Below are 12769 nucleotides of genomic sequence, written 5' to 3'. Positions count from 1 at the left end.
GTATATTATTAGCCTATGCTACTTACCATGGCTTTAAGCTTTATCAAATGGACGTGAAAAGTGCCTTCCTCAATGGACCTATCAAGGAAGAGGTCTATGTTGAGCAACCTCCCGGCTTTGAAGACAGTGAGTATCCTAACCATGTCTATAAGCTCTCTAAGGCGCTTTATGGGCTCAAGCAAGCCCCAAGAGCATGGTATGAATGCCTTAGAGATTTTCTTATTGCAAATGGATTCAAAGTCGGAAAGGCCGATCCTACACTCTTTACTAAAACTCTTGAAAATGACTTGTTTATATGCCAAATTTATGTTGATGATATTATATTTGGGTCTACTAACGAGTCTACATGTGAAGAGTTTAGTAGGATTATGACACAGAAATTCGAGATGTCTATGATGGGGGAGTTGAAGTATTTCTTAGGATTCCAAGTGAAGCAACTCCAAGAGGGCACCTTCATTAGCCAAACGAAGTACACTCAAGACATTCTAAACAAGTTTGGAATGAAGGATGCCAAACCCATCAAGACACCCATGGGAACAAATGGGCATCTCGACCTCGACACGGGAGGTAAGTCCGTGGATCAAAAGGTATATCGGTCGATGATAGTGTCGGGGACCATAATTAGGGGTACCCTTAAGACGCCTAATTCTCAGCTGGTAACCCCCATCAGCATAAAGCTGCAAAGGCCTGATGGGTATGATTAAGTCAGGGATCAGTCCACACGAGTGACTCGATCACGCTTCACCCGAGCCTAGCCTCGGCCAAGGGCAGCCGACCTCGAGAGACTTCCGTCTCGCCCGAGGCCCCCTTTTTATGGCGGACACATCACCGGCTCGCCCGAGGCCTTGGCTTAGCTCAGAAGCAACCTTGACTAAATCGCCACACCGACTGACCAAATTGCAGGGGCATTTAACGCAAAGGTGGCCTAACACCTTTATCCTGACACGCGCCCCCGGTAGAGCCGAAGTGACCGCCGTCACTCCACCGCTCCACTGGCCAGTCTGACAGAAGGACAGCGCCGCCTGCGCCACTCCGACTGCAGTGCCACTCGACAGAGTGAGTCTGACAGGCAGTCAGGCCTTGCCAAAGGCGCCACGGCGAACTCCGCTCCGCCCGACCCCAGGGCTCGGACTCGGGCTAAGACCCGGAAGACGGCGAACTCCGCTCCGCCCGACCCCAGGGCTCGGACTCGGGCTAAGACCCGGAAGACGGCGAACTCTGCTCCGCCCGACCCCAGGGCTCGGACTCGGGCTAAGACCCGGAAGACGGCGAACTCCGCTCCGCCCGACCCCAGGGCTCGGACTCGGGCTAAGACCCGGAAGACGGCGAACTCCGCTCCGCCCGACCCCAGGGCTCGGACTCGGGCTAAGACCCGGAAGACGACGAACTCCGCTCCGCCCGACCCCAGGGCTCGGACTCGGGCTAAGACCCGGAAGACGGCGAACTCCGCTCCGCCCGACCCCAGGGCTCGGACTCGGGCTAAGACCCGGAAGACGGCGAACTCCGCTCCGCCCGACCCCAGGGCTCGGACTCGGGCTAACACCCGGAAGACGACGAAACTCCGCTTCGCCCGACCCCAGGGCTCGGACTCCGCCTTGGCCTCGGCCGAACGACTTCCGCCTCGCCCGACCCCTTGGCTCGGGCTCGGCCACGGCAACGGAAGACAGACTCAACCTCGGCTTCGGAGGAACCCCCACGTCGCCCTGCCTAGGGCACAGACCGCCACGTCAACAGGAAGCGCCATCATCATCCTACCCCGAATCGACTCGGGTCACGGAGAACAAGACCGGCGTCCCATCCGGCCAGCTCCGCCGGAGGGGCAATGATGGCGCTCCACAAGCTCTATGACGACGGCGGCCCCCAGCTCTCTTACGGAAGCAGGACGACGTCAGCAGGGACTCGACCGCTCCAACAGCTGTCCCTCCGCCAGGCTCCGTCGCACCTCCAACAGCCACGACATCACGCCAGCAGGGTGCCCAGATCTCTCCGGCTGCCACATTGGCATGTACCTAGGGCGCTAGCTCTCCCTCCGCTAGACACGTAGCACTCTGCTACACCCCCTATTGTACACCTGGATCCTCTCCTTACGACTATAAAAGGGAGGACCAGGGCCTTCTTAGAGAAAGTTGGCCGCGCGGGACCGAGGACGGGACAGGCGCTCTCTTGGGGCCGCTCGCTTCCCTCACCCGCGTGGACGCTTGTAACCCCCCTACTGCAAGCGCACCTGACCTGGGCGCGGGACGAACACGAAGGCCGCGGGACTTCCACCTCTCTCACACTTGACTCCGGCCACCTCGCCTCTCCCCCCTTCGCGCTCGCCCACGCGCTCGACCCATCTGGGCTGGGGCACGTAGCACACTCACTCGTCGGCTTAGGGACCCCCCTGTCTCGAAACGCCGACAGTTGGCGCGCCAGGTAGGGGCCTGCTGCGTGCTGACGAACAGCTCCCCGTCAAGCTCCAGATGGGCAGTCTCCAGCAACCTCTCCGGCCCGGGACGGTGCTTCGTTTCGGGACTCTTGAGTTCATGTCCTTCGACGGCAGCTACGACATGATACTTCTTCCACCGCCGCGCGACTACGACAATGGCGGCCGACAACCCGCCCGCCGGCGGCGGAATCGACGACGTCTTCCCCGCGTGGTGGAAGGGCAACATTCGGGCTCGCTCCGTTCTTTCCCCCCGCCAACGGAGGAGGAGGCGGGGCCGTCAAGGCCAGGTGGGAGGCCGCGCTTCGTCGGCCGTCGAGCGAATCGACGCCCCCGACGCCCCGACGGAAGGCACGCCGGACGTCGACCTCGCGTTCAAGACGGAGGCAAGCGCCATCCCCCCGCGGCACGCTGACCCCGAGCAAGAAGACGACGCCGGCGCGCTCGCGGAAAGCCTGCAGGACGTCGCCCTCGAACCAGAGATGACGGTGCAACCAGTCCCGATGTGACTACGTCGCTCCTCGTCGACCAAAAGGTACCGACTAACTCCCATCTTGCGTCATTTCGACTCGGCCTCAACCCGCCAAACGACCTCGTTTTGGCGGGCGCTCTCATTGAGGTGAGTGCAACCCCACTGAGGTTCCGTATGCGGTCGCCTTGGGACCGACTGACGGACGTCTCGACCTACGGGCCCTCTGGGTCCGAGGAAGATGACGATCCCAGCATCGGATGGGATTTCTCCGGACTTGGCAACCCCAGTGTCGTGCGGGACTTCATGACCGCATGTGACTACTGCCTATCCGACTGTTCCGATGGAAGCCGCAGCCTTGGCGACGAGAGCTGCGGCCCAAGCCGCGAATGTTTCCACATCGAGCTAGGGGATCCCTCCGAAGACAACCATCTTGGCATGCCGGAGGACGGTGATCTCCCTAGGCCGGTGCCTCGCGCCGACATCCCACGGGAGCTAGCTGTGGTCCCCGCTCCGGCGGGGGGTTACGACCCACAACTCGAGCAAGTCCGCGAGGCGCAGGCCAGGCTCAACGAGGGAACAGGAGCGCTTGAGCCGATCCGTCGGGACGTCGGACAGGCATGGGTGGGCCAACCCCTGGCCGGAGAAATACGTCACCTGCCCCAAGGTCTCCAGCACCGCGTCGCCAACGATGTCAGGATCAGGCCGTCGCCCGCATCCAGCGGGGTTGGTCAGAACCTGGCAACCGCAGCAATGCTCATCCGCGCGATGCCGGAGCCGTCAACCACCGAGGGTCGGCGAATCCAGGGGGAACTCAAGAATCTCCTGGAAGGCGCTGCGGCCCGGCGGGCCGAGAGCGCTGCCTCCCGAAGGCAAGGATATCCCTCGGAACCTCATGCCGTGACTTCCCGATTCATGCGGGAAGCCTCGGTCTACACCGGGCGCACGCGCAACACCGCGCCTGCGGCCCCGGGCCACCTCGGCAACGAGCACCATCGACGCGACCGTCGGGCTCACCTCGACGAAAGGGTGCGCCAAGGCTACCACCCCAGGCGTAGGGGGCGCTACGACAGCGGGGAGGATCGGAGTCCCTCGCCCGAACCACCCGGTCCGCAGGCCTTCAGTCGGGCCATCCGACGGGCGCCATTCCCGACCCGGTTCCGACCCCCGACTACTATCACGAAGTACTCGGGGGAAACGAGACCGGAACTGTGGCTCACGGACTACCGCCTTGCCTGCCAACTGGGTGGAACGGACGACGACAACCTCATCATCCGTAACCTCCCCCTGTTCCTCTCCGACACTGCTCGCGCCTGGTTGGAGCACCTGCCTCCGGGGCAGATCTCCAACTGGGACGACTTGGTCCAAGCCTTCGCTGGCAATTTCCAGGGCACATACGTGCGCCCCGGGAATTCCTGGGACCTTCGAAGCTGCCGGCAACAGCCGGGGGAGTCGCTCCGGGACTACATCCGGCGATTCTCGAAGCAGCGCACCGAGCTGCCCAACATCACCGACTCGGATGTCATCGGCGCGTTCCTCGCCGGCACCACTTGCCGCGACCTGGTGAGCAAGCTGGGTCGCAAAACCCCCACCAGGGCGAGCGAGCTGATGGACATCGCCACCAAGTTCGCCTCTGGCCAGGAGGCGGTCGAGGCTATCTTCCGAAAGGACAAGCAGCCCCAGGGCCGCCCATCGGAAGGAGCTCCCGAGGCGTCTGCTCCGCGCGGCGCCAAGAAGAATGGCAAGAAGAAGTCGCAATCGAAACGCGACGCCGCTGACGCGGACCTTGTCGCCGCCGCCGAGTATAAGAACCCTCGGAAGACCCCCGGAGGTGCAAACCTCTTCGACAAGATGCTCAAGGAGCCGTGCCCCTACCATCAGGGGCCCGTCAAGCACACCCTCGAGGAGTGCGTTATGCTTCGGCGTCACTTCCACAGGGCCGGGCCACCCGCCGAGGGTGGCAGGGCCCGCAACGACGACAAGAACGAAGATCACCTAGCAGGAGAGTTCCCCGAGGTCCGCGACTGCTTCATGATCTATGGAGGGCATGCGGCGAATACCTCGGCTCGGCACTGCAAGCAAGAGCGCCGGGAGGTCTGCTCGGTGAAGGTGGCGGCGCCAGTCTACCTAGACTGGTCCGACAAGCCCATCACTTTCGACCAGGCCGACCACCCCGACCATGTGCCGAGCCCGGGGAAATACCCGCTCGTCGTCGACCCCGTTGTCGGCGATGTCAGGCTCACCAAGGTCCTGATGGATGGGGGCAGCTGCCTCAACATCATCTACGCCGAGACCCTCAAGCTCCTGCGCGTCGATCTGTCCTCCGTCCGAGCAGGCGCTGCGCCCTTCCACGGGATCATCCCTGGGAAGCGCGTCCAGCCCCTCGGGCGACTCGACCTCCCCGTCTGCTTCGGGACACCCTCCAACTTCCGAAGGGAGACCCTGACGTTCGAAGTGGTCGGGTTCCGAGGAACCTACCACGCCGTGCTAGGGAGGCCATGCTACGTGAAGTTCATGGCCGTCCCCAATTACACCTACCTGAAGCTCAAGATGCCGGGCCCCAACGGGGTCATCACCGTCGGCCCCACGCACAAACACGCGTTCGAATGCGACATGGAGTGCGTGGAGTACGCCGAGGCCCTCGCCGAGTCCGAGGCCCTCATCGCCGACCTGGAGAACCTCTCCAAGGAGGTGCCAGACGTGAAGCGCCATGCCGGCAACTTCGAGCCAGCGGAGACGGTCAAGGCCGTCCCTCTCGACCCCAGTGGCGACACCACCAAGCAGGTCCGGATCGGTTCCGGGCTCGACCCCAAATAGGAAGCAGTGCTCGTTGACTTTCTCCGCGCAAACGCCGACGTCTTTGCGTGGAGTCCCTCGGACATGCCCGGCATACCGAGGGATGTCGCCGAGCACTCGCTGGATATTCGGGCCGGAGCCCGACCCGTCAGGCAGCCTCTGCGCCGATTCGACGAGGAGAAGCGCAGAGTGATTGGCGAAGAGATCCACAAGCTAATGGCAGCAGGGTTCATCAAAGAGGTATTCCATCCCGAATGGCTTGCCAACCCTGTGCTTGTGAGGAAGAAAGGGGGGAAATGGCGGATGTGTGTAGACTACACTGGTCTCAACAAAGCATGTCCGAAGGTTCCCTACCCTCTGTCTCGCATCGACCAAATCATGGATTCCACCGCTGGGTGCGAAACCCTGTCCTTCCTCGATGCCTACTCAGGGTATCACCAGATCCGGATGAAAGAGTCCGACCAGCTCGCGACTTCTTTCATCACGCCGTTCGGCATGTACTGCTATGTCACCATGCCGTTCGGTTTGAGGAATGCGGGCACGACGTACCAGCGGTGCATGAACCATGTGTTCGGCGAACACATCGGTCGCACAGTCGAGGCCTACGTCGATGACATCGTAGTCAAGACAAGGAAGGCTTCCGACCTCCTCTCCGACCTTGAAGTGACATTCCGGTGTCTCAAGGCGAAAGGAGTCAAGCTTAATCCTGAGAAGTGTGTCTTCGGGGTGCCCCGAGGCATGCTCCTAGGGTTCATCGTCTCCGAGCGAGGCATCGAAGCCAACCCGGAGAAGATCGCGACCATCACCAGCATGGGACCCATCAAGGACTTAAAAGGGGTACAGAGGGTCATGGGATGCCTCGCGGCCCTGAGCCGCTTCATCTCACGCCTCGGCGAAAGAGGTCTGCCTCTGTACCGCCTCTTAAGGAAGGCCGAGTGTTTCGCTTGGACCCCTGAGGCCGAGGAAGCCCTCGGCAACCTGAAGGCGCTCCTTACAAAGGCGCCTGTCTTGGTGCCCCCGGCGGACGGAGAAGCCCTCTTGGTCTACGTCGCCGCGACCACTCAGGTGGTTAGCGCCGCGATTGTGGTCGAAAGGCAAGAGGAAGGGCATGCATTGCCCGTTCAGAGGCCGGTCTACTTCATCAGCGAAGTGCTGTCCGAGACTAAGATCCGCTACCCACAAGTTCAAAAGCTGCTGTATGCTGTGATCCTGACAAGGCGGAAGCTGCGACACTACTTCGAGTCTCATCCGGTAACTGTGGTGTCATCCTTCCCCCTGGGGGAGATCATCCAGTGCCGAGAGGCCTCGGGCAGGATCGCAAAGTGGGCGGTGGAAATCATGGGCGAAACGATCTCGTTCGCCCCTCGGAAGGCCATCAAGTCCCAGGTGTTGGCGGATTTCGTGGCCGAATGGGTCGACACCCAGCTGCCAACGACTCCGATCCAACCGGAGCTCTGGACCATGTTTTTCGACGGGTCGCTGATGAAGACGGGGGCCGGCGCGGGCCTGCTCTTCACCTCGCCCCTCGGAAAGCACTTGCGCTACGTGCTGCGCCTCCATTTCCCGGCGTCCAACAATGTGGCCGAGTGCGAAGCTCTGGTCAACGGATTGCGGATCGCCATCGAGCTAGGGGTCAGACGCCTCGACGCCCGCGGTGATTCGCAGCTCGTCATCGACCAAGTCATGAAGAACTCCCACTGCCGCGACCCGAAGATGGAGGCCTACTGCGACGAGGTTCGGCGCCTGGAAGACAAGTTCTTCGGGCTCGAGCTCAACCACATCGCTCGGCGCTACAACGAAACCGCAGACGAGCTGGCTAAGATAGCCTCGGGGCGAACGACAGTCCCCCCGGACGTCTTCTCCCGGGATCTACATCAACCCTCCGTCAAGCTCGACGACGCGCCCGAGCCCGAGGTACCCTCGGCTCAGCTCGAGGTACCCTCGGCACAGCCCGAGGTACCCTCGGCCCCCGAGGGCGAGGCGCTGAACGTCGAGGAAGGGCAGAGCGGGGCCACGCCAGATCAAGATTGGCAGGCCCCGTACCTGCAATATCTCCGTCGAGGAGAGCTACCCCTCGACCAAGTCGAGGCTCGGCGGGTAGCGCGACGCGCCAAGTCATTCGTCTTGCTGGGCGACGAAGAGGAGCTCTACCATCGCAGCCCCTCGAGCATCCTCCAGCGATGCATCTCCATCGCCGAAGGTCGGGAACTGCTGCAAGGAATACACTCGGGGGCTTGCGGCCACCACGCAGCGCCCCGAGCCCTTGTCGGAAATGCTTTCCGGCAAGGCTTCTGCTGGCCAACGGCGGTGGCTGACGCCACTAGAATTGCCCGCACCTGCGAAGGGTGCCAATTCTATGCGAAGCGGACACACCTGCCCGCTCAGGCTCTGCAGACAATACCCATCACCTGGCCCTTCGCTGTATGGGGTCTGGACCTCGTCGGTCCCTTGCAGAAGGCGCCCGGGGGCTACACGCACCTGCTGGTCGCCATCGACAAATTCTCCAAGTGGATCGAGGTCCGACCTCTGAACAGCATCAGGTCCGAGCAGGCGGTGGCGTTCTTCACCAACATCATCCATCGCTTCGGGGTCCCAAACTCCATCATCACCGACAACGGCACCCAGTTCACCGGCAAAAAATTCTTGGATTTTTGCGAGGATCACCATATCCGGGTGGACTGGGCCGCCGTGGCTCATCCCATGTCGAATGGGCAAGTAGAGTGTGCCAACGGCATGATTCTACAAGGGCTCAAGCCTCGGATCTACAACGACCTCAACAAGTTCGGCAAGCGATGGATGAAGGAACTCCCCTCGGTGGTCTGGAGCCTAAGGACGACGCCGAGTCGTGCCACGGGCTTCACGCCGTTTTTCCTGGTCTACGGGGCTGAAGCTATCTTGCCCACTGACCTGGAATACGGCTCCCCGAGGGCGAGGGCCTACACCGAACAAAGCAACCAAGCTAGCCGAGAGGAATCGCTGGACCAGCTGGAGGAAGCTCGGGACAGGGCCTTACTACACTCGGCGCGGTACCAACAGTCCCTGCGACGCTACCACGCCCGAGGGGTCCGGTCCCGAGAACTCCAGGTGGGCGATCTGGTGCTTCGGCTGCGGCAAGACGCCCGAGGGAGGCACAAGCTCACGCCCCCCTGGGAAGGGCCATTCGTCATCGCCAAAGTTCTGAAGCCCGGAACATACAAGCTGGCCAACAATCAAGGCGAGATCTACGGCAACGCTTGGAACATCAAATAGCTACGTCGCTTCTACCCTTAAGATGTTTTCAAGTTGTTCATATACCTCGCACCTACGCAAAGTTTAGTCGTCAAGGAAGGGTCGGCCTAGCCTCGGCAAAGCCCGACCCTCCCTCGGGGGCTAAAAGGGGGGAGACCCCCTCTGCGTCGAATTTTTCCTCGAAAAAGGATCTCTTTTTAGCAGGATTTCTTTCGTGCTTCTTGACTACTTCGGAAAGCGGATCCTGGAAACGACGGAGTACACGTAAGCAGCCAAGGCTGACCGAGCCGAGGGACTCCTACGCCTCCGGGATACGGATACCTCACTCATCACCTTCTGCGATAAGTAACTTGCGCTCGGATAAAGCGACTCCGTGGACCGAACAAGTCTTCACGTTCGGAAGCTCTCCTGCCGAAGCAGTCCTTCAAGCTTTCTCGACTAAGTCGGGGACAGGGCCTCATGGACGGGTGAAAGTACGCGTAAGCGGCAAGGCCGACCGAGCCGACGGATTCCCACGCCTCTGGGATACGGATACCTCACTCGTCCCTTCCGCGAAAAGCAACTCTCGCTCACACAAACATCCCTGTTACCGACAGAGTCCAGATGCTCGAAACAAGAGGAAAAAAGACGCAGCTTCGCAGGCGCGGCGAGGGTGTGTTTTTCTGGCCTCGGCGGCCGCAGAAAGCACACGCTACAAGATGATCTGATCCTGCAGGCTCGGGTCTTCACGCTGAAGGGAGCCGTAGCACCCTCGGCATCGACGACGTCTTCAGCAAAGTCCGACCCAGCCTCGGGCGGCGACGCGGTCCAGGGACTCCTCCGGGAATCCGGCCCGAGCAGGCGGCTCGACCGGTTACCCCTGGGGCCTCGGTCAACCGGCTTCCAAGGGCGCCAGCCCGACCCGAGGCCTCGACTGATCGACTTTGGCGTCGGCTCCGCTGACGGACAACACGGCTAGGCTCCGGCCAACCAGGTTCCCATTCTCGAGCCAACTCCGCCTCTGTTCATACTGATATCGCTACCCCTGGCCTCGGTCCACCGAAGGGCGGCCGAGGGGTCTCTTTAACTAAGCTAGAGGAGCCCCAGACAACAAGGCCGAACGGGCCGAGGGATTCCTACGCCTCCGGGATACGGATACCTCACCCGTCACCTTGACACGGGGCGACTCATGCTTGGTAAAGCGGTTCAGATAATCAACAGGCGAGACTTAGTGCTCGAGAATGAGGAAAAAACACGGCTCCGCGCTGAAATTACATACATGTTCAGGCCCCGACAGCCACAATGAACAAAAAACACTGGCATTCGAAGTGCCATTACGAACGGAACTCCGGTTCCCCCCTCCGCAGGTACGAACGACCCCACTCCATGGGGAAGGCCTGCGGAGCAACAGAAGACCGACGGCCGGCTCGCCGCCGCCCATCCTGACTACGGCGACAGTGGGCCGGCGCTGCTGCGATCTTGCCCTCGCCCCCGCCGACGCTCGAGGGGCGAGGACAAGCACGCCGGCGCGGTGGCCCGGGGCGCGGGTGGTGGCAGTGATCCCGTCGGTGACGAGGACTTCTCGAGCCGCCTCCGCCTCGGCGCCGATGGCAGGGGACACCAGCCCCCCGGCAGATCCCCACTCAAATCCTCCCAGACGAGTGGGGCGCCGGCCTCTGCGCAAGGGCGCCGTCCTGGTGCAAAAGCAGGACCACCCCAGAACACGAACGCCGCCCTAACGGCGCGCGGAATCGTGGGTGGTCCTCCCGTGCACACGATGCGGCGGTCACCCTCCGGCGGGAGGGGCCGCCGGAAGCCCGGCCGACGACTCCGACACGCTGGAGGTGACGACGCCCGCCGTCGATCAGCCCCACGTTGTCTAAGTCCGCGCCGTCCGCAGGGCCAGCGAGCGCCTCCACCCCCAAACGCCGCCGGAAAGGGCGACCCGCGGACCCGCGCGGAAGGTAGAGCGCCGGCTCAGCGTGGCTCCCGCCCCAGCGGGGATGATGAACATCCTTGAAGCTGAGGGTGGGACCAAGATCGCAGCCCGGCTTGCTCTTCCCCACCCAGAAACCGGCGGTCACCATCCTGGGTGATCGTCGGCATGGGGGTACGGCCGGGCCGGCTGATGGCTGAGAGGTACCAACTCCCATGGAGTTGCGTTCCTCCAACGAGGAGGCGGAAAGGCGGCGGATACCCCCCATCCGGGGGCTTGGAAGATGGGAAGACACGACGCTTAAGGGAGGAAGAAGACATGGTTGCCTTCCGAAAGGAGTCTCCCTCCTTTTAAAGGCAACTCTCCCTACGTGCGCCCCCAGGCGCCGCGGGCTGAGTCTTCTCCAACACGCTCCAAGGCCCTCCCCTGCGACTCGGAGGCTGGGTCCCGCATGTCATACAAACCAGCTCAGGGCAGAAGAAGCCAAACCGCCGCGCGTGGTGCGCACGACTGTCCAGCGGTTACAAGCGACCCCCCATTTTCGCCCAGACCAACGGGCAGAAGGGGCGGGCAGCCATGCAGGCGGCATGCAACCGCGCCAGATGGACGCGCTTCTCCGACTTCTGACACGCCAGCTTGGGAACCCAGGCCCACGCGTCGAGCAACCGGCGCGCCAGTTGCTGCATGCAAGCAACCGCACCGCCACTTGTGCCACCATCGCGCCTCTTCGGTTGCGGAGCCTATGCCGCGACTCGAGGCGACCCAACAGCGCCAGCCTGGCGCGTCGGTCAAAGCGACCGAAAGTGGGCCGGCTGTAATAGCGGTGGCAGGCGGGCGGGCGCAGCGGTCACGTCGTCAGCCAGGCTCACGTCCCATCCTGGGACAGCAAGAGAGCCTCCTCTCACGGCGTGGAGACGGTGCACCCGTGACCCGTTCCTCGAACGGATCGCACGCGCGCAACGGCCACCCCGCCAACCACTCGCCCCGTCGCATTAACTCCGCGGCGGGACAGGCGGCGTCTCTGACGGGAGGAGCGCGCGACGCTTCACCTTCGCCATAATAACCGCGTCAGAAAAGGTACGCCACGTCGTCCGATTTCGTATCCTTTTCCGTTTTCCTCTTTCTCTATCTTTTGCAACAGGGACCGGGAAAGGGGGATACCCCGAAAGGGATCCTTCTCCGCGAAGGAACCGGGCTCCGAGCCCCCCACTACTGATCAGGGGTTCGAAGGCTGGCCCTCCGAAGGGTTCAACAGCCGCCTCAGATCGCGTGGGCTCGACACCCACTACTGGTCAGGGGTTCGAAGGCCAGCCCCCCGAAGGGTTCCATGGCCGCCTCAGGCTACTCGGGCTCCGCGCCCATTACTGATCAGGGGTTCGAAGGCTGGCCCCCGAAGGGTTCACAGTCGCCTCAGACACCGAGCGAGGGATGACCAGGGGTACGTTCGATACATAATCGAGGCTCGGGCTGCGCTCCCGAGGTACCCTAGGACATTTCCGAGACCAGCGGGAACGATCTTGTAACGGAATCCCATCGGAGGGAGGCATCGAGCCCTCGGACCCCGTCGCCAGGGGACTGGGTCCGGCAAATCACCCGCAGGTACTTTTGGGCGTGCCTCTGGGCCCCTAGCCGACCCCCAACGAACGGGGCACGGACGTCCACTCGGATTACCCGCTTGCAGCTCACCGGAGACACCATGTTCGGTGCCCATCGAGGGTAACATGGCGCACTCCCCCCCTCCTCCTTGCGGAAAGGCGACGTAGGGGCGTATGTAAAAAGTCGAGTCTGTCCCTGATCGTCCTCTCGCCCTGTGCAGAGGCTCGGGGGCTGCTCTCGCAAAAACCGGCTCCGGCCAAATCGTTGACAGCGTCAACATACCAGCCCGAGAGCTCGGGCCCCGACCGTGCACCCGGGCTACGGCCAGTTCGCATGAGGG

Source organism: Zea mays, chromosome 9, assembly GCF_902167145.1.
Source record: "Zea mays cultivar B73 chromosome 9, Zm-B73-REFERENCE-NAM-5.0, whole genome shotgun sequence".
Lineage (NCBI taxonomy): Eukaryota > Viridiplantae > Streptophyta > Magnoliopsida > Poales > Poaceae > Zea > Zea mays.
Note: the sequence above shows the minus strand (reverse complement) of the source record.